Source organism: Tenebrio molitor, chromosome 1 (genome assembly GCF_963966145.1).
Source record: "Tenebrio molitor chromosome 1, icTenMoli1.1, whole genome shotgun sequence".
NCBI classification, from domain to species: Eukaryota; Metazoa; Arthropoda; class Insecta; order Coleoptera; family Tenebrionidae; genus Tenebrio; species Tenebrio molitor.
The window spans coordinates 27,400,668-27,421,816 of NC_091046.1; the positions used below are offsets into that span (position 1 = coordinate 27,400,668).

Genomic DNA, 21,149 nt, shown 5'->3' on the forward strand with positions numbered 1-21,149 from the left:
TATAAATAACACGATATTTTATTAACCTAATGTTGACAAAGAGAAAGAAAGCGTAAAGACACACTAGGTATGTTTAGAAACATGCAAAGAAACTAGTAGCCTATTGGGCATGGAAAGGCATAGATTTCTGATGTTGTCCTGAGCTAACGCATGCCATGCATCAGTGATCGCAGTAAGGAGCTTCTGTCCATTATGATAAATTTGTCTCTGTTTTTTGCAAATGCCTTCGCAAAAACCCCCACATATTCTCTATCGGGTTCACTACGACTTGGCTAGTCCAGGACGTTTATATTTTGATCCTGGAACCATGTTGCTACCCTATGAGACGTGTGCACGAAGCAGTTGTCCTGCTGAAAGCTAAAGTTTTGATTTGGATAAACCTTAGTCGCTGAAGGGCGCATCACATTTTCCAGGCTCCTAATATAAACGCTCTTCCACATGGAGCATGACCCCAAGAGTAACAGGAGAAATCCACCCCCATACGTTAATAGAGAAGCGACCGGATCGTTCTGTCGGTTCAATGTAGCGTTCATCATATCGGCTGTTTCGTGGTCTATACACCCTAACACGACCATTACGCGACGACTGGAAGTTCTTTCCGTTTGAGAACACAACACTGCTCCAAAAAGCATTATCTTTTGCTAGGTGCTCTAAAGCAAATCCAACTCTTGCCTCCTTATGCCGAGGGGTAAGGCGCATTTGCCTGGTTTCAAAGTTCACTATTCCGCAGACGACGGCGGCGCGGCGTGAGGTTCTAACGGAGCCCGGGAAAACGTAATTTATTAAATTTCTATAATAGGAGATCCAAAAACAGGCTTTCTTTGATTAACAAAAACGTATTATCCGGTGCGTTTAACATAATCTCCTGAATTTCCTTTTGTTGAAGTACCAAAGACTTCATAGCTTCATCGCCCACGGAATTACCCTTCATATATTCAGTAACCATAAGAAATCTTGAGATACCAACGTTATCCTTAATTTTCAACATCATTTTGAGCTTAGGCGAAGGTTTAAAACTTTTGACTACAAAAAACGAAGCACAATATAGAGAATATAGCAGAATATAGCCTAAGGGAGTCCGTTTCGGCTCAGGGACGCGAGGGTCGCGGGTTCGATTCCGACCCAGGGCGAAATTAAAAAAAAAAAAGGCTATATTCTGTCTCGTGATTCGGAAGTCATGTTAAGCCATTGGTCCCGGTCTATTGAGTTGCTCATCATACCCCTCATAGATTTGTAAACCAGTTCTAGACTGTGTAACAAATTTTTTTTACTAAATATTAGTTATTCAACCATAATTTCTTACCGTTGAAGATAAATACGAATCACGAGTTTTTCGTCGCAAATGTTGTCCATATTTTTCGCGCGCCGCCACTCGCAGAACTTGTCATATTCTTTCACATACAAATCTTTTAATTTATGGGGAATCAAATTTCCCTGAGCAGCTTCAAATTCTTGTAAAATTTCTTCTGAATAAACGCTTTCTGCTTTAAAAACGAATTGTTTTTTAAACAAACACAGTAACCCTAACAACATCAAAATAGCAAACTTTCTACACAACACTAAAATTTGCATGGGCACAACTTTTAGTTGATTTCCTTTAAGGAATACTAAATATTTGTTTGAATCTTTTAGAAATTATAAAATAGAACAAAACGTTGTATGTACCACGGGCACAATTGTCGATTATAGTAAACTCTGAACGCAAATGTCAAAATATGACAGTTCTACTCTAATTTTACTAATCGGAAGTTCAAACGACGACATGTCTTAATAAAAACAAAATATTGCCGTAGGTAATGCTACCAGAATATTAAATGAACACCCGATATATTATGTATGAGTATTTGTGTAATAAATGATTATATAAATAAAGATAAATTTATATTTGTACCCTAATCCTTATCTGGAGCTGTATTTAAAAAAGTTTCCACTTGCAATTCGGTAAGTATTTCAGACTTTTTGTGTTTGTAATTTTCGTTCTGCCGTTTTAAGAAAGCTTGTGAAAGTTGGAATTATTTATATTATGTTTGATGCCGAGAGTGGTTTTGAGAATGGAATAAGTTGTCTACTATGTGGACGCCTTGGCTATTTCCGATTTAATTTGAAAATATGCCAGCAGCGTTGTTTCAGAATATTCATAGATTTTATTTTCTTCGCACCACTTGACGAATTTTTGGTATTCTGCTTCATATCGGCCTGCGAATTTTACAGGTAGTAAATTTGCAGTGGCTTTGTCTGCAAATTTTTTGATGTGTGAGGGAATTTCCATTTCTTAAAATACGACTTTGAATTTGAAATTCGAGCACTGACAGATTGACATTTGACATATTTAGTGATAAATTGACTACCAACATAATTTTGCTTAAGTAATATTTATTATCTTAATGATTCAAAAATATGTTTCGTTACAAAAGAGAGCACAAAAAATATTGTATGGTACTCTTGTGAAAACTCTATTGCTTTACTCACTCACACACAGCAATGGATTGTTTTCAACACTCGTAACATAAATAACTATTTTCTACTTCGGTGTCACAATGAGCATTTTGTGACACCGAAAACAGTTTCACAAAGATCAATTTTATAGCATCGTTTCTAGTGATAATTGAATTTGGGGTTGGTATTGAAAGTAAATTTCAGTGTTAAATGTGATGTCATTTGAACCTGAATCCATGTTTTGGATCAACATAAACTATTAGGGGGGTAGATTATTATTGTAACAACATCTGGGAGACCATTTAAAATTTAATTTTCAATGAAATGACATTGCTTCGTCAATACCAACCCAATTCCATTAAAATAAAAGTCTAGATAATAATTTTATATTAAAAAAAAATTAAATTAATGAAGCCGCGAAGTAGAAAAAAATAACATGTTACACTCGTTGTACAAGACATGTTTTATGTAAAACGAAAAAAAAAAAAAAACGTTATTAAATAGCTTGACCGAACTTGAATCGTGGGTATTAGGTTTCATTTTTCAATAAGAATACTCAATAAATACTTAATATCAAAATTTTTGCCTACTCGGGTTCAAGGTATAAGACGGGTTCGTACCTTGAACCACATAGTTTTCTACCTTGGGGCTGAATGGAAAATATTGATTTATTTTATCCAATATTGGTAAGATATAAATAACTCCATAGCAACTAATTGTGTTTAGGTACATTTAACAAAACTAGTGTTGTTAAAAATTTCTTTACAACACTAGTGTTAATATTTTAACATTTTATTCATTCAACATTACATGAAATAAAATCAAAACCAAAATAAAACGTTTCCTTCTTGCGTTGAGTTAGCCCATCCCTGCACAGAGAGAACAGGTACTTTGGAACAAACAAAATTGATTTAGGCCCGTATTCACCAACGCCAGTTAAAGTTAACTGTAGGTTAAAATATACGAAAACATTGTTATAACAATAGGTAACTAAAGTAACGAAGTATTTTAACCTACAGTTAACGTTAACTGGCGTTGGTGAATACGGCCGTTAGTGTAAAAGAATCTGTTGTTTATATATGGGCAAGGAAATATTTGATTCTTGCTTTAGTTTTATTTATTTGACTTTCGAAAAAGAATAATTAGTTAGAGTAAGACAAAATTTAGCTTGAGCAGAAAAAGTTTCCGTTTCCGACCAAAGAAATATTTTGTTGAACCACATTTGGCTGAAAATTTTGATTTATTTACGCTAAACAAACTTAATGTTTGATTTAATTAAGTAGAGATGTAAGTTACACAATACGTTCCTTTGGATTAAGCGTATATTTTTTGGTAAAAGCGATGCATGTAATAGAATACTTAGTTCAATCAAACAATGTTTGTTTTTTACTAACTATAAGAATTGTTTAAAATTAAAAGGTTGTTTTAAATAAAAGTCGTATGTAAAAAAATTAAAAAAAACTATATATTTGAAATCATTTACAAACAAGAAATTATTACTGCATAATACCCAAAATCTTATTGCCATCTCCAGTAAAATGAATATTGAAGGGCACTTTGTTAATAAGTTCATTTTTACACATTAAAACCCAGCCACATGGTAAATTATTTTCGAAGTCGAATTGGATCTCACAAACCTGTTTATGAAAATTAAAACCAATGACAAATAGAGGCTGCAATATGAAATTTATCATATTGTTAATTATAATTATGTGTTTTATAGCACCCAAACTTAGGGATCTCGTCATCAGACAATGTTCTAAGTTGTTCGTTCGGAGAAACTCTTCCATTTTTCAACCACTGATGCATACTAATTGCACAGGCAGAATTGCATACACAAGGGCATACGAATATACATCCTATATATGTCGTTGAATTGTGAAGCAACGCGCGAGAATGTTATATTAATGACGGGCACAGTGCACATTGCACAACGAATGAGAGACTTCTTCTTAGTGACGATTGGTCAAAATATATCACGTGATGTAAAAAAAAAATATATTTAGCTCGAGTAAATTAACTTTTATTTGAAAAAATACTCTTCTTCAATTAAATCAAATAAATTGGCATTAAACTAAAAAAAAAATATTCGCATCAAACTAATGCAACTCATTTATTTGGAAATTTTAAAAAACTATTTTTTTGTCCAAGTATTTTATTTACTTCAGTGAAATGTGTGCAACCATATGAATTCAAATAAATTTAAATTAAATATTAAATAAACCACTTTGTTTGTGATAAAAGAATTAGTTTAAGTACAAAACAAATATAAACTAGCCAAAACTGAATAGGGAATTCCACAATTTTTCTTAGAAAGCAAAATAATAGCCCTAATCCTTCCACGTATTCTTAAACACTAGATAAATTTAAAATGTTACAGGTACTTGGAACATTACATCTAATGTGTATCTTTATATATTTCTAACATATTTCATTATAAATTTTAAACTGTATTTATAAAAAATTCAGAAATGGAAAAATTCCCTATTCATTTTTGCTTAGTTTATTTGAGAGAAACAAACAGCATTCAAAAAAACAGAAATTCTTATTTCAAATGAACGTTTTTCTCTGTGTGCGGGGCTCTGGTAGTTTAAGGATGAGATCTTGTATTTCAACAGAAAAATCTTCATCCTTTTCTTGCACAAATTTGCTTTTGTTTAAATAGCAGCGTTTCAATTATGTCAGGTACAACCTTTGTCAACTCGGCCACATAATAGTGTTCCTCTTTTTCCCTTCTAGTCTCGTGAGGTAGAAGCATCCAACTTGCAGATCTGCAGAAGTTAAGCTGGAGATCGTATTCTTTAAGTTAATAACGCTATCACTTTCTTCAACATCGTGCAAAAATCATCTGATACATCTAAGTCTGAGTCATCACCATAAATAACACTTTCATCACTAGTTTCATCTAATGAGGTTTCTTGCAACACCTGCCTTTTAACAGTTATAGTCTTCTTTTGTTTCTTTCTGAGCCTTTCTATATGACACCTTTCCACTTCCTCTTTCCCCAAGCTCCTTTCTTACGCCCTTTCGATGTAGATGCTCTTGGGGCCGCCTTTGGGAATGGCTTTACTATTTCAGGTGAAGCATAGGTATTTTTATTGACGGCATTCTCAGACCTATGTTCATCATTTTCAATAGGTCACTCTGTGACTGCAGAACTCATAAACTCATATATTTGTGATCTTGAAAAATATTTACATTCATTGGCCAAATTCCAGACACTCTAAATCCTGATTGAATATTTCCTGGAGTAAATGCTTGGTTGTACTTTTTCCCTGAGAGCTCAGCAATATCGTAGATAAAAATGGTTTTTCCAGGATGTTATCGCATCCAGTCGCAGCAGCAATTGTTATATGTTTTGTAGGGGCGTAACACACTTCGTTCAAGTGGTTGGAGCTTGTGGTTTGTGTGTGGGGGTAGAGTTAGGATAATAACACCATTCGTTTTGGCAAGATTCAGAGCTTCAACTGTGATGTGGCTTTCATGGTTATCGAGTATGAGCAGCACAGGTTGATCTGGGGAACATTTGACGTGGTTTATAAAGTGCTGAAGGTATTTCACAAAAGTAATTCCATTGGACTAGCCGCTAGGATGAGCAGCACCTATGGATCCAGGTGGCGCCCCTTTCAATATGAAATCTTTAAAATTGACTCTAGGGAATATGTACAAAGGTGAAACACTATTTCCTAGACCATTGATACAAGCAATGAATGTTACATTGCTGCCACGCTCTCCTGATGTTGTACTTCCTACTTGCTTCACTCCTCAAATGCCAAAACTCGTTCTGGAACATAGACGTTGGTATTACCACTCTATTGAGATTATAGATCTCATTTGGAGTAAAGTGGTACATATCCATTACTTCAGTTAACTTTGAAAAGAAAACGGCCACATTATGCTTGTAGAAGCTAGTTCCTCTTGATAAGCTTGTTGCTTGAGGTTTCCTCAAGCTTAAGTGCCTATGCTTCCTAGCTCTACCATTTTTACATTTTGCTGTACTAATAATACCATTTACCTGTTGCTGTTGCTGCCATAGAAACTAATCAGTTCCTCAATTTTGGGTCCATCAACCAAACTTTGCGATGTTTTAATTTCGTTTGTGTCAATTTTGGACATTACAAGATTGTGTATTGCAGTATTTTCACTTATTGTCGTCAACCATTTTGTAATTTTCTTCGTTAAATATTTCCTTTCTTCATCTAACTGAATGTCATCACTAGCCGAGTTTACAGCAGGGGTGATTTTGGGTAGGCGTGGAATTTTTCTATTTGGATGGTCCATTGGTATTGCAACTACCTTCTGTTCTGCGACTTTGGCAGAAATTTGCAGAAGAACTTTTTTGTGGCCAGAAAAAAATTTAACATTTTTAAGAGATTCATTACTTAAGAATTCTTTGGCCTCTCTTTCAATTTCATTAAGGTCCTGTTCGTTAAAATTTTGCCAAGCTAATTTATTATTGTATTCAAGACTATCTAAAACATTCTTCAATACTTTTGGCGAGGTAAACTGAAGTTTATCCTCCATGTCAGATAAAAAATCAATAGATGTGTCATTATTCGTATTATTATTTGATTTCTCTGCGGATTCGCATTCTTCGGTTATATAATCAGGTTGGTTGTGTATTGTTTCAACAATTTTCTGAATTTTGTGTAAAAATGGTTAAAAAAATACCCACCTCGTTGTTCACCTGTATGTTCACGTACATCCAAGACTAGATCCTAGATCTCCAGTTGTTCACCTCACTTATTAATCAATCAATGTTCATGTGTATAAAAAGCAAGAAAAACCTTTTAGAATCTGCAGGAATCTGGACTGAGCCAGATTCTTACCCGTTGCCATGGTGCGTGGAGGGACCGAGAACGGTGAGAGGGAGATGGCGGGAGTTCGATACCGTGTTTATTGTAATACTGATAATACTCGTAATACTAAAATAGTACTTAAAATAATACAGATGATACCAGATAATACCAATAATACTATGAACAACACAAATAATACAACGTATTATCAGTATTACAGAATATTACTAGTAATACCAAATAAAAGCAAAATTTCTAGATAATGCAAACAATATCAGTAATACTTGTAGTATAATACCGTACTTGGTATTATAATACTGTTAAGGTGTACACCATAATACCATCGTGAGCCACCCCTCGGATTCGGCTCTCCAGCATCAGCAGCTTTAAAAGAAAACCTAGATAACAGAATTAAACTAAAAGAAACCGATTACTCTGAAAAACTGACCATTTTGCGTGACATTGCAAGATCGAAACAGGAAATAGTTATTTACCTAACGTATGCGGAAAATGAAATTTTTTCTCATAAAAGTTCGGTACAATATTTTTTGTAACGAATAATTCAAAAATATTTAAAAATAAAATTAAAAATGTAAATCATTGGTAATTTTTTACTATTGGATTGGTAGAAACTTCCGCGCTGATTACTAGATTATTAAAATTTAAAGCGTCGGTGCCGTCTACTACGACCACACAACACGTTGTTGCTTTAGGCTTTGGAGATAAGGACTTTCTGTTAGGTTATCTTTATCCAAATTTATTTTTCGCTTAGAAGGTTTTCTTCTTCCGTTACCATCAAGGATTGGAGATAATTCGTTTAATGCTCCGGTAAATGTACACACAGACTCTTCGGGTTGATGTGGTGTTAGATTTTCTCCATTGGAATTCGGTGTATTGATGCAACATGTTGCTTGGAGTTCTTTTGTGGACGTTGTTGGAAAATCTTAATTAATGGTACGAGCTTCAGCGCATTGTTCAAGAGAAAAATCAGTGACAAAGCTAGGTAGGAACATATGTCAGGAAAGATGTCAGCATTGGATGGCGATATGCCTGTTGCCATGAATCCATATACATATAGCTATAGCAGGTGTTGCAGATTTCACGTAACATTCATTAAACAATGATGCCACCTGGTATAGTGTTACAGTCCGACCAGAATTTCTCTACAGCCTGACTGATTGTATGTACGAAAGGCCCCAAAAAAAGACATCTAGCGGCTGCAATCTGTGAGTGCATTGGGGGTGGCAAACTGAAGAAAACTACTTTTCTTTTGCAATTTCTAATACAGCTAAATATTTATGACTTATATGGCCATCCAACAATAACAAAGCTTTTTTCTCTGGATTGGGTCTAACGTGATCTATGAAATGTTTCATCCATTTGTAAAAAAGCTCATCTGTCATGTATCCTGTTTCATTATACAGAGCAAATGTTCCAGGAGGAGCACCATCATATAAAGTTGGATTTTTTTTTTTTTTTAAATATAATGTTGGCGGAATATAGCAACCACTTGCTGAAAAGCAGACTACCATGGTTGAGTGTATTTCCTTTTCAGCACTGGTTACCGCTTCTACTTGTTTTTTTCTTTTCCGAGCAAAAATTTTTGACACCCTCTTTACGGTAGTCAAAGCAGATTCGTCCATGTTGTATGTATATTATTATTATTGACGGCTAACAGGCTAGACGCCCAATCACAAGCCCAGCCAAAAAGAAAACGATACACAAAACACTTCAACCATTATACACAGAGCATCCTAATACATACCCAAGTTACAATTACCGAGTAGTTGTTTGAGTAGGATCACCCTGCTTCATAGGGAGCTGGAAAAGCATTTTTTGATTTGCAATATACTGCAACAAAATATTGGGTGATTCAAAATGATTGTGGATAAGTATGCCAACTATGTACGAAAATTGATGTGGCAACTGTGTGGATGGGGTAGAGTTGACATTTGTATAACATTTCATAAGCGTGCATTTGATTTTTTTATACCTCTACTTGCTTCTTGAAGGGATGAAATTGCGGCCGGAATTATTAAGTGGAAAATTTTCAAATGCATTTACCCACCAGACGGCAATGGACCAGTGGAAAGAAATTGCCAAATCGAAGAATTTTTTTTTCTCCAAATACCCATCGTGTTAGGGCGCGTACAGACTACGCGAACCGAGCATGTAATGTAACATGTAATGTAATGCTCGTCGCAAAATTGGTGCCACGAACAGCCGACGAACCGAGCGCGCAACGAACAGCTTCTATACTCCGTTCACTGATTGATCGCACGCCTTTTCACAGACACAGAGACGAGTGTCTATGCTGCAAAAAGTCGAATAGCGCACATAACATTTGTTTATCATTAATACATACTCGAAGAATAAATAATTCAACTTCATTCAGATTCACAGCTGTAATTCTGTTAACAACATCATAGGCGTAGGAAAACTACTGGCGGGATGGAGAGTGCACGTTTCTCAGGTCCTCTCGGGCTGTTGATGTTGCTATGGAAACTTTAAAAAACGCGCGTTTTTGAAAGTTGGATTTATACACACTGAGGCGTGCTTTAATTAAGTAAAATAGGTTACCAATAAAAAAAAATATAACCATCACGGGTGCTGTGCCCGTATTTCGGCGATGGTCAGAATAAAATGGATGCCCGTTTTGGGGCCGATTTCTAATGTTACCTGAAAAGGTAGGAGGTTACAAGGAAGGGATTCGTCGCTAAAGTGTGCTTTCAAAATAAAATTTTCATTCTCCTGCGAACGTACAAGTAGTATCTTTTTTCGAGATTTTCGGTCCTATCATTGTCAATAATTTGTCAAAGTCTGTAGGAGACATTCTTGTAAAATTTTTATAATGTCCACTGACATGTTGAAATTTTAAATCTTGCATAAGTTCATTACCGACGCGTTTTCTATAGAGTTCGGTTCGCCACCAACGTCGCCGCTTCTTCTCTTTTTTAATCATATTGCACCCATCGTAAAATTTAAAAAAAAGGCAAAGCCATAACTGCACATCTTCGGAGAAATTAGGTAGAATGTTGGTTGTTTTTTAGTTTTGGTACCGAAAATAGACTCCGTGTCATAAAAAAAACGAATTATAGTTTAAAAAAATTAAATTATAATCGAAGGTAAAATAATAATTTTTATCAGATTTAACAAATTAGGTCGCGTTATTTTTGGCAAGATTAATTCCAGAATTCAAACTTTAACGTTAATTATTTATTTTTAATACTTACAGTTATTAAAAACACAATTATTAGAAACAATTTGGGAATCTGACAGGCGTAACATGCAATTTTATTCGTTTTTGACAGAAGACAGACTAGGAAGACGATTTATCCGCGATAAACAATTTTGATTGGATGAAAGCAAGCGCTGAACACGCACGTTTGATGTATGTGGGAATTAATCTGTAGTAATATAACAATAATTGACTTAAACATCGGATTGATTTGCGAAGCTGATGGCATGCTCCATCTCGACTTATGCATTTTTACAACAAATTGACACAATTCGGATTATTTTAGAAAATGTGAAACTTATTTATTAGTTACTGTAAAGAGTTGCTTTCAAAAATAATAACCTATTTGTTTTGTTCAGCATAAATGAAATGCATAAAAAACTACAGTGTTTCATTTGACAATCAAGACCGTTTAAATAAGGGACAAAAACTATTGGTAACTGAAATTGTTGGAGATTAGATTTATGAGTTTATGACTGTGGTCAGCTCCCTTTGTCGAGATGCGTTTGTGAATGGCGCTTTGTGTTCGTCAGAAAACCGACAGTGAGCGGAGCACTGCGAACCGTTCGTGGCGCGCATGCGCTCTCGAGGTTCACAGCTTCGCCGTCCAAATCAGACGAACGCTTCCTTGTAATTTATTTAAAGAGTGTAGTAAGTTATGGTATGTATTTAATAAAATGTATGGATCCCCATATTTGTAAGACAGCCTAACAAATTAATGAGTAAATGTTATAATCAACAGCAACTTCGCTCCTACCTTTTCAGGTAAAATTAGAAATCGGCCCCAAAATGGGCATTCAGTTATTCTGACGGACAAGCACCCGTGATGCATAATAATATTTTTGCATCATCGGAACTATTAATAAATAGATAAAATTTTCATTTTAATTTATTAAATTGTTTAATTTTTCCAAAGAAGACATTTTTTACATTTTTCATACTAGTTTATGGCCCATTGCTCTGCACGCGATGCCGAATCTAAACAATAATTTCTTATTTGATTACTTACCGTCTTTTGATAAGTAAACATGTTCATGAAATCGGTAAACACGTGAAAATGACCGGTGGTGCAAAAACGTTTTCTACTGACAAATTGTCATTACAAAAGTTTACCTGTAAAATGGTAAAGAAAAAAAGAATTCTTCATTTTCTTCATTGTTGTAGCTACTTTTAATTCTTTAAACAAATTTCTGAACTAACAATATTTGCGTTAATACTTACCTGCCTTGAATTGAGATTACCCATCGAACACGCGTATTTTTTTTTGGAGATTTTTGGGTCCTATTTTGGTTAGTAAATTCTCACCGTCTGTGAGAGACATTCTATTAAAAATTTTATGCTGTCCGCTAATATGTTGGAACTTTAAATCTTTATAAAGTTCGTCGAGCCTTTTTCTCTTTTTTCATCAGATTCCACATAATTCTTACTGCATCACTACACAGAATTAAAGCTAACGGTTTTTCGTTATCACTCTTATCACATACAGGTCGCTAAAAAGTATCGATACAGCTAGTATCGTGTGTTTAAATTCTATAGGCTGATATTTTTTCAATTTTATAACATCTTTTATTTTGAAGATACAAAGCCAACTTGATTTTTTTTAAATAGCACGAGAGGTCAAATTTAACACCGTTAAAAAGAATATTTTTTTGTGAATCCAGTGATGAGGCACATGCATATCTCAATTTACTCGAAACTTTATAAAAAAATTATCGAATTAATAAAATTTGAAAAAATTTGACCTTTGGAATGTTTTTTTAGCCATTGTTAATTCTTTGCCGCCTGCACTTTGGCCAAAAACTTAATAAAAGTATAAGTGTAGAAGTAAGACATTTAACTGAAACAGATACATTTTAATAAAAAAGATAAAAAGTTTAAACGCGAAATACATAATTTTTAAGCAAAAAAAAATTTTCAAAATGGCGGCGATGTGGGCATGTGTTACTTCACTGAATTCACAAAAAATACTCTTTTCAAAAATATTACATTTAAATCCCCCGTGCCATTTAAAAAAAAAACAAGTTAGTTTTGCATCTTCAAAATAAATGACGTTAGAAAATTGAAAAAACTATCAGATGATAAAATTTAAACACTTCTACCTGTGTGCCAAATTTCAATGCGTTCTGCTAAACCGTTCTGAAAATATTTAGCTGAATCCATACTTTTTAGCGACCCTGTACCTGTAATGTAGCTGTAATGTCACGCAACCTCGGAACTATCGAACTGAACTGAGACGATTATAAAAAAAATCACTTAAAAACATAACGCACTGAAAAATACAAAACTCTCCATCCAGCCAGTAGTTATCCTATGCCTATGATGTTGTTTACAGAATTACAGCTGTGACTCTAAATGAAGTTTCAGTACAGGTATTTCCAATAATTGTTATAAACTGTTGTTGGAATTATTTATTCTTCGAGTATTAATGATATAGCAAATGTTATAAAGTGTAGACACTCGTCTCTGTGTCTGTAAAAAAGCGCGCAATCTATCATCACTGGACAGAGTATAGCTGTTCGTTGTGTGCTCGGTTCGTCGGCTGTTCGTGGCACCAATTTTGCGACGAGCATTACATTACATGTTACATTACATGCTCGGTTCGCGTAGTCTGTACGCGCCTTTAGACTTATCCTGCAGCTTTCACAAAAAACGTGTGAAACCCATTTCTTCTCTTGATTTTATATTGCAAAACCAAATTAATGCAGATATCCTGATTTCAGTGCTTCTGATATAGGTCTTCCTTTTTTTGCAAATATAAATTTTCCACAAACGCAACAAAAACGATCAGAAGGTAATTTACACGATCTACTATTATACATTTTGTACAATTTAGGACACTTTCTGATACCAGATGTCTTAAAACAATGAACTTTAAATCGCAGGCATTCGTGCAGAGAAGCAGAAATATTATATTTTTTAGCAAACAACTGTGAGGTGATAAAAATTTTTTGACTATCATTTCTCTTTTATAGAAGGCAACTAAACATAAAAACGAGGTTTTGATGTAAGGTATATAAAAAAAAATAATTATTTGTAAACTAGTGTTATTAATGAAATAAAACTTGGAGTGTCATACGAAAATATATTTAAAAAAGCCAGACATAGAAAAAGATGATTGCTCACGATTAAATTTATTAACAATAAAAGATATTTTTTCACGATCGGGAGTAGGAATCAATTTCTCGGATGTTAACGTCGTGACAGAAGTAGAGCATTTTCTCCCAAGGGAGCAAATATTTGCTCCCTGGGGAGTTTTCATTTTTTTGACATTTGTGACAAAAATCTACGATAAGTACAAAAAGTGTAAGTTAGATACAAATAAAACCCAACAAGTTATTTATATTCAAAACTATATTTATGAATGTGGAACAGTTTTATCATCAGTAATTCACTATAATATACTTACTTATATCAATGTTGCTGTTGACTATTAGAGACGACCTTATCATGGAGTATTGGGCCCATAACGTAGAGGATTTATAATCTTTGGATTTTTCGCCAAAATACGCTAGCCAAACGTTCTCGGTATAAATGTGTGCTTTTTTTTCCACACACCACTCTCTAAATCGGTTGTAAGCGGCATCGTACAACTTTCTTGATTTGTTTGGCAAAAGATTCAGAACCGCTGAAGAAGCGGCCTCAATTATTTCAAGGGGTTCTTCGTTTTCCATTTACGCAAAGTCACGTAAAACACAAAATTTTCGGAAAATTCAACTTTGTTTATTAAGGAATTTGTGTTGTTAAGGCATAAATCTCAAAGACTACTAATTCCATTAAATTCATCGAAAGATGACAACTCATTTGTAATTTTTTTATTCTTAAAATTTGAGATTTTTGTGCTGTTTCTACTCCCTACCGTGAAAAAAATAGTATACAAGTGTTTCTGAAATACGTGTGTTAATTTTAACCAGTGGAAGAACGCGCCAAATCATGTAACTTTTCTCTGTAACATTTTTACGAAAAAGCAATACAAATTGATTTAAAATTTGGAATAAATTAACCATCAAAGTGAATACCCGCGTATGGGTAAGGGCGAAAATTTTCTGTTGTGATAGAAACAGAGCTTTGTTAAAACGTTCCATTGTTATAGAAAAAAATAAAAAATAAAAAAATAGAAACTAGTTAATCACACAAAACGACTCGTTTGGTAAAAATTGTGGGGCAAAAAATCTTGGAATACTTTTACGAATTTTACAAAATGTTATAGAGAAAAGTTTCATAAATTGGCAAGTTCTTTCACTGGTTAAAATTAACACACGTATTTCAGAAACACCCTGTATATACTTCTGGAGAGAATGCTCATTTTTCCCTCGGTGCTTTGTAGCTCACTTAGCCGTCACTTAGCAACGAAAGATTGGTTAACGTAGACGATTTTCATAGCAACCGTTGAAAAATGAGAACTCGGATCGTCGCATCAGACAAAACAATTTGATTAATAATTATTATGAGAAAAGGTTTTAACGTATCTAGTAGTGAAAAAAATAGTATATAAACTACGGTGAAGAACTCCCTTATAGCCTTCGCGCCTTAGAGCCCTCGGCACGCCTCGGGCTCTAATCTTGGCACTCTGGCTATAATCATGAACTTCTCCACCTTGGTATATAATATACTATTATTGATTTTCATAATTTTGCTAAAACGTCGAATTTGTAAGTGTAATTTGTTGTTTTGAAGCGCGTTATAGATTTTGATAATGAGTGACTCTGAAGACGCTTTACCAGAAGACGTGGAAGCAGCTGCACAAGCAGCAATTTCAACGTTGCTGCCTGAAAAGTCAAAACAGTTGTACGAATCGGCAGAAGATTATAGTGATGCTTGCTTGCGTATTTTTTGAAAACGTTCAAAAATAAGAAGGCTTCAACTACGTGGTCTCAATATTCCATGTTGAGGGCTACTCTAAATATGAAGAAGAATGTAGACATTGGAAAGTTTACTCGGTTAATTGCATTTCTAAAACGAAAGTCGGATGGTTACATGGCTAAAAAGTCTAAAATTATTACAAAACAACAAATTGATGAATTTTTAAAACAAGGGGGTGATGAGAAATACTTGTCAGTGAAGGTATTTTTTTTTTATCTTTGTGATGTTGTGTTAAAATATGTAAAGCAGATATTCAAGACCTTGGAAATTGCATAAAATTCTCTATACCAAATACGAAGAATAATGTTTCGAGGGAGTTTATAACAACTGAGGGAGACATAGCTGCAGTTAACATGCTTGAGATATTCCGAAAATATTCGAACCTTCGACCAAAAAATACTAAAGAAGTACGGTTTTTCTTGGGCTTTAGAAATGGAAAATGCTTCTCACAACCGATAGGAATAAACACAATGGGAGATTTTCCAAAAATAATTGCAAAGTTTCTTGAATTACCTCATCCCGAAGAATTTACGGGGCATTGCTTTAGGAGGTCCTCGGCGTCGCTTCTAGCTGATGCCGGTACATCAGTGCGAAAGCGTCATGAGGGTCATGGGACGCATGGAAAAGAAGCAGTGTTGCTGAGGGATACGTGGAGAATTCGTTGGAGAACAAGAAGGAGATAGCAATAAAAATTTGGGGAGGAGGTGCTGCTACAACATCTACTTCTGAAGTGCAAGGGTTATTAGAAGATCAGCCAAGAGTTTCAAGTTTAAAAAATATGTCTGCAGCAAATTTAACTGCAAGTACTATGGCGGACAAAAAATTTAGGCCGGCAAATTTTTGACATTTCAGAAAAGTCAATGCAAGTGACCCTTTACTGTCATTATGACTGATGTGCCAATTAAATTTGAATTTTTTTTCAATTTGACACATTATTACATATTTACAATGCCAGCCGTTTCTAATTTTAACAAAGTGAGAATTGTAACTCTTGCCCACAGTGGCATGTCTGGTAGACAAATTGCGGCACATTTGGGTATTTCAAAAACCGGCGTACAAGCATTTCTTCGCAATTGGACGCAATTTGGTACTGTGGACCGGCGTCCGTCGGAGTTACAAATTTTCCAGGGTCCGTTAGAACTGCTCGGCGACGAATAAAGACGAGTGACTTGCGTAATCATGTGGCAGCAAGAAAAACTAAATTAACGCCTCGGCACCGAGAAGCAAGGGTTGGTTTCGCATTACTACACTTGGCGCGAGAGGATGCCTTTTGGCGTCGTATAATCTTCTCCGATGAAAAGACTTTCCAGTCGTGCCCTAACAGTCGGATAAGGGTATATAGGCCACCCAATACTAGGGATGGGACATCGAACACAAACATCGATGTTCAATATCGGTGTTGACATCGGTAGCGACTAGTGGTGGGCACATCGAAACAAAAACATCGATGTCTACCAACATCGATGTTTAAAAAATTTGGCATCGATGGTCGATATATTGTCAGAGAAACATCGATATTTCACAAACATCGATATTTTGGGTTATGGTACGGTACAAAAACTCGTTCAAGTTTAAATAAATGTGTTATATTCCCAAACGATAAAAAAAGTAACAAAAATAAAATGCGAAATTCTGTAAATAATTAAATATTACGAAACAATAAAAAAGTAACAAAAACAAATCAAAAAATTCTGTAAATATGTAGATAACAAAATTCATGTCAAAAAAATAAAGTATAAACAATTCTGGTAAGATAAGGCAAGTACCTAATTATTATCAATTGAACTCAAGAAAACTAATTTATTTAATCTCTGAGGTTTGAGGCGACTTCGTTTTGCAGTTACGATTTGCCCAGTCTTCGAAAACAGCCTCTCTGCAGGTACTGAAGTTGCACAAATCTGTAAAGTTAACGATTTTAGGTAAATTTGATAATAATAGATACATAAATAACTTAATACAAACCTGTAAATATTTGAGGGCAAGCTTATGTAAATGTGGGTATGTAATCTTCATGGCTTCCCATATCAGCAGGGGATCACTCTTCAAAGGGTACACTGGACTATTAATGTACTGTGACACTTCTGCATTGATGATATTTTTTATATCGTCTTCACTGGTTCCTTTATTTTGGTGTTCAGCGACCATGGTTTTGTGTAATTTCCACAAGTCCATTTCTTTTTCTATTTCTTCTTCTATTGGGCTGCTCTCCATTTGATTATCCACATTATCAACTGCAAATAGTTTTTCCAATTTTCGTTTAATAACAAGAATAGAATTTCCCACGGCGACATAATCTTTGAAGTGGAGCTTTTTAAACCGGGGATCCAGTAATGTTGATATTGCCAGGGTTTCAACATGTTCCATTTTTCCAAATCTTTTGTGAATTTCGGACGATAAGGATTGCTTTAAATTAATCACCTCTGGAGAGTCTGTTTGTTGATTATCGAGTTCTGATTTCAGACAGTGAACCATTGGAATGATTTTACTTATGGTAACGTATTTGTCTGCAGATACTTCCTTGGTGAGCACTTCTAACGGCTTTAACATATATTTTACATCCTTTAGTATATTTATTTCATATGCGCTGATCATATTTGGAGCACTTGGCTCATTAAGTAAAATATCGCTCACAACAGAGCGAAGACGTAAAAATCTTTCCAACTTGTAAAACTTCGAATTCCAGCGTGTATCTACACACTGAATTAATTTCAAAGGTTCACTGGTACCGCTTTCAATTTGTTTAGCTCTTAGCGCCTCAGCGGCGATACAACTTTGTTTAAAATATGTGACAATGCGTTTCACTTTATCAATTACTTCTGAAATAGTGGTTTCACTTTTTATAGCATTTTCTGAAACTAAATTCAAGGTATGTGCAAAACAATGCACATGTACCTTCAATCCAAAGGTGTCACATGCCGCTTTTACCATATTTTGGCCATTGTCTGTTACAATGGCCAAAATCTTATTATACTTAATATTCCAGTTCTCACATTCCATTTTTAAAATCTCAGAAATATTTTCTGCTGTGTGGCGTTTCTCAAGATGATGCACACACAGATTTACTGTTTTTATAGTACTTCCCTCAAGATAATGTAGTGTTATACCCAAAAAACTAATCGTCTGATGGGTTTCAGTCCATATATCAGCTGTCAGTGTATAATTGTCAATGTTTTGTAACCTATCTCGAAAAATTCTAGATATTGTTTCATATCTAGAATCAAGTAGCCTGGAAAAAGTTTTTCTACTAGGAAGTGTATACAGCGGAAGAACTCTTTGCAAAAAATTTTGAAATCCAGCATTTTCCACAAAGTACATAGGGAGATTGTCTGTAATTATCATTTTCAAAATTAAATTTGTGGTTTCAAAATCCCTTTTACCGCCTGGTTTGAATTGTGTTATTTCATTAAAAACTGTCGGAATAGTATTGGACTTTTTGATATGTGATGATGAACTCTCAAGGGTCACAGTACTAGCTAGGCTATTGGTACTTACATTAGACATATTATTATTTGTATCGGCACTTGTGGCGCCCTGGTTTGATTCTGGTTCAATTTCGTTGTTTGTACTTTTGTTTTGATTTACTTCTTCAGCCGTCTTTACGTCTTCAGCCACATGGTTTTTATGCATTCTCGAAACATGTCCTAAAAGATTTGTTGTATTGCCGGATGTCTTGAGTTTTTTTCCACACAAATTGCAATTGGCGAATCCATCTCTTCTTTTTGTGAAATACTTCCAGACGGAGCTTGTTTTCCCCATGACCCTTCCTGAACTCCTAAATTAACAAACAAAATAGTGAATACATACCTACCTACAACAATCTTCTAATTAAATAAAGTACAAAAGAACTTCACTTACCCTGTTGTAACTTGTGACCAACTAATTTTAACTGGACGACTACCACTGCAACAATGCGATAACCAAAACCAAATTGTTCATATACTGTTGCGTTCACATGAAGTCACGAAATCACGTTAATCAGGGCCCAAATTACATTTCACATCACATCACAATGATTTTTTTGCTTAACTAGCACATTCCATAACCGGATCTATCTGCAAAATCCAACCACATCCAGATCAATCCAGACTTTCTCCCGCCAAAGAGACGCCGTTTCAACCACAGACCTCTGCACAGACCACAGGTTTCAACTTTCAAATCTTTGTGATGGATTGTCTTTGTTCTTTGCACGTGCTTTGCGCTGCAAAAAAACCAATGGGGTTTGCGTTGGCCAAGGATTGACTCTGGGCGTGCGTAGAAGAGAAAACCGCTAACATCGAATAGCAAAACATCGATAGTCTTCGATATATCGCCCTCATGAAACATCGATATGTTTTCATCGATGTTGTCGAGAAAACCTCGATGTTCTAAAACATCGATATTTTTTGCCCACCACTAGTAGCGACCATCGATGGGTAAGAAACATCGAACAAAAAACATCGATATTTTGAAACATCGATGGTATTAAAAATTGGCGCGAAAATAGTCATTTGAACATATTAAATTAATAAGTTGAAAAAAAACCATGTTTATTTACTGTTTAAAGTACAAAACTAAAATATGAAAAAATTAAAATTAGGTAGGTATCCAACTAGAATTACGAAAATTATAGATTCCAAAAAGTCAAAAACTTTTATCAATAGATTGCAAAAATAATAACATTGACAACAAGAAGTCTTTCACTTCTGTTCTGTTCACTTTCAACTCAGACCCAAAATCAGAGAGACTCAGAATGAAACGCAAAAGCAAATGCGATGGCAGCGCCGCAGCGGAAAGTGAAAACTGATCAACCGATCCCGATCTGCCAAGTCAGGGCCAAATATACCGAGTGAGATGAGTTTTATCGTCAGCACGATTAACCCTATTAAAAAAATAGTAAAAATTGAGAAACTTTAGGGTTACATTCCCTTGATATAAGACTTCAAATGTGTGTAATCAATTTTCACTTATCACTGAATTCAAAGCCATAAAATTAAAAAAATAAATTTTGAGCAAAAAAAAATGTTTTTTCGTACACGCTCATAATTCACAATTAATTCAAAGAACACATTTACGAAATTCGCATCAAAAGAAAATTATTCGTTTTTGAATTATGCCAATTTTAACATTAAAAGCGAAAAATGACCAAGATTTACAACTGCAGTGTCATAAATAAATATCTCATTGTTGGGGAACATCTGTTGACCACTTTTCTAGTAATTCTTAAGTCCCTAAAGGGTATCATAAAAATAACCTACGTCAACTTCTTTTGTGGAACTGACCGCCCAATTTAATAATAAATCATAGCTAAATTTTAGGCTTTAATATCAAATTACATTTATTTCAAAAACCGGTGATGTTTTCATGATTTCAATGACACCAAATTTTTCCTGCATGTTTGAAAGGACTCTCAGTGAAAAATTATGTAAATTAATGTATCAGTTATTGAATTAAAACAAAATCTTTACCTGTTTTATTAAAAATTTTGAAATTTTTACAGACTGTTCTAGAGTGATACACAATCATTCCTGAATTTTTTGAAAATTTTAAATTGATTAGAAGTGGATGTTTTCCCACTGATGATAAAACTCATCTCACCCGGTATACGTGCACTTCCCAGAAGGGCATCTCTTGGAAACTGTACCTATTCCTATTTGTTTTTTTTTTTTTTTTGTCGATGTTCGATGTTTTATTACGAACATCGATAATTGACGTTTGAAAAAGAATACCATCGATGTCAAAATATCGAAGATTGAAATCGAAACATCGATGTTCGGCTAACATCGATGTACCTATATCGCCCATCCCTACCCAATACCCGTTATCATCAAAGATATGTT

General features: G+C 34.6%; 1 long non-coding RNA gene across 1 annotated transcript; it reads right to left on the reverse strand.

Moving 5' to 3' along the window:
• Positions 1–16,903: 16,903 nt before the first annotated feature.
• Positions 16,904–19,735, reverse strand: LOC138129962 (uncharacterized). Its single transcript, XR_011159445.1, has 3 exons — positions 19,189–19,735; positions 17,296–19,105; positions 16,904–17,231 (listed from the first exon to the last, which is right to left on the reverse strand). It is a non-coding gene; the product is annotated as an uncharacterized lncRNA (long non-coding RNA).
• Between the last annotated feature and the right edge of the window lie 1,414 nt (positions 19,736–21,149).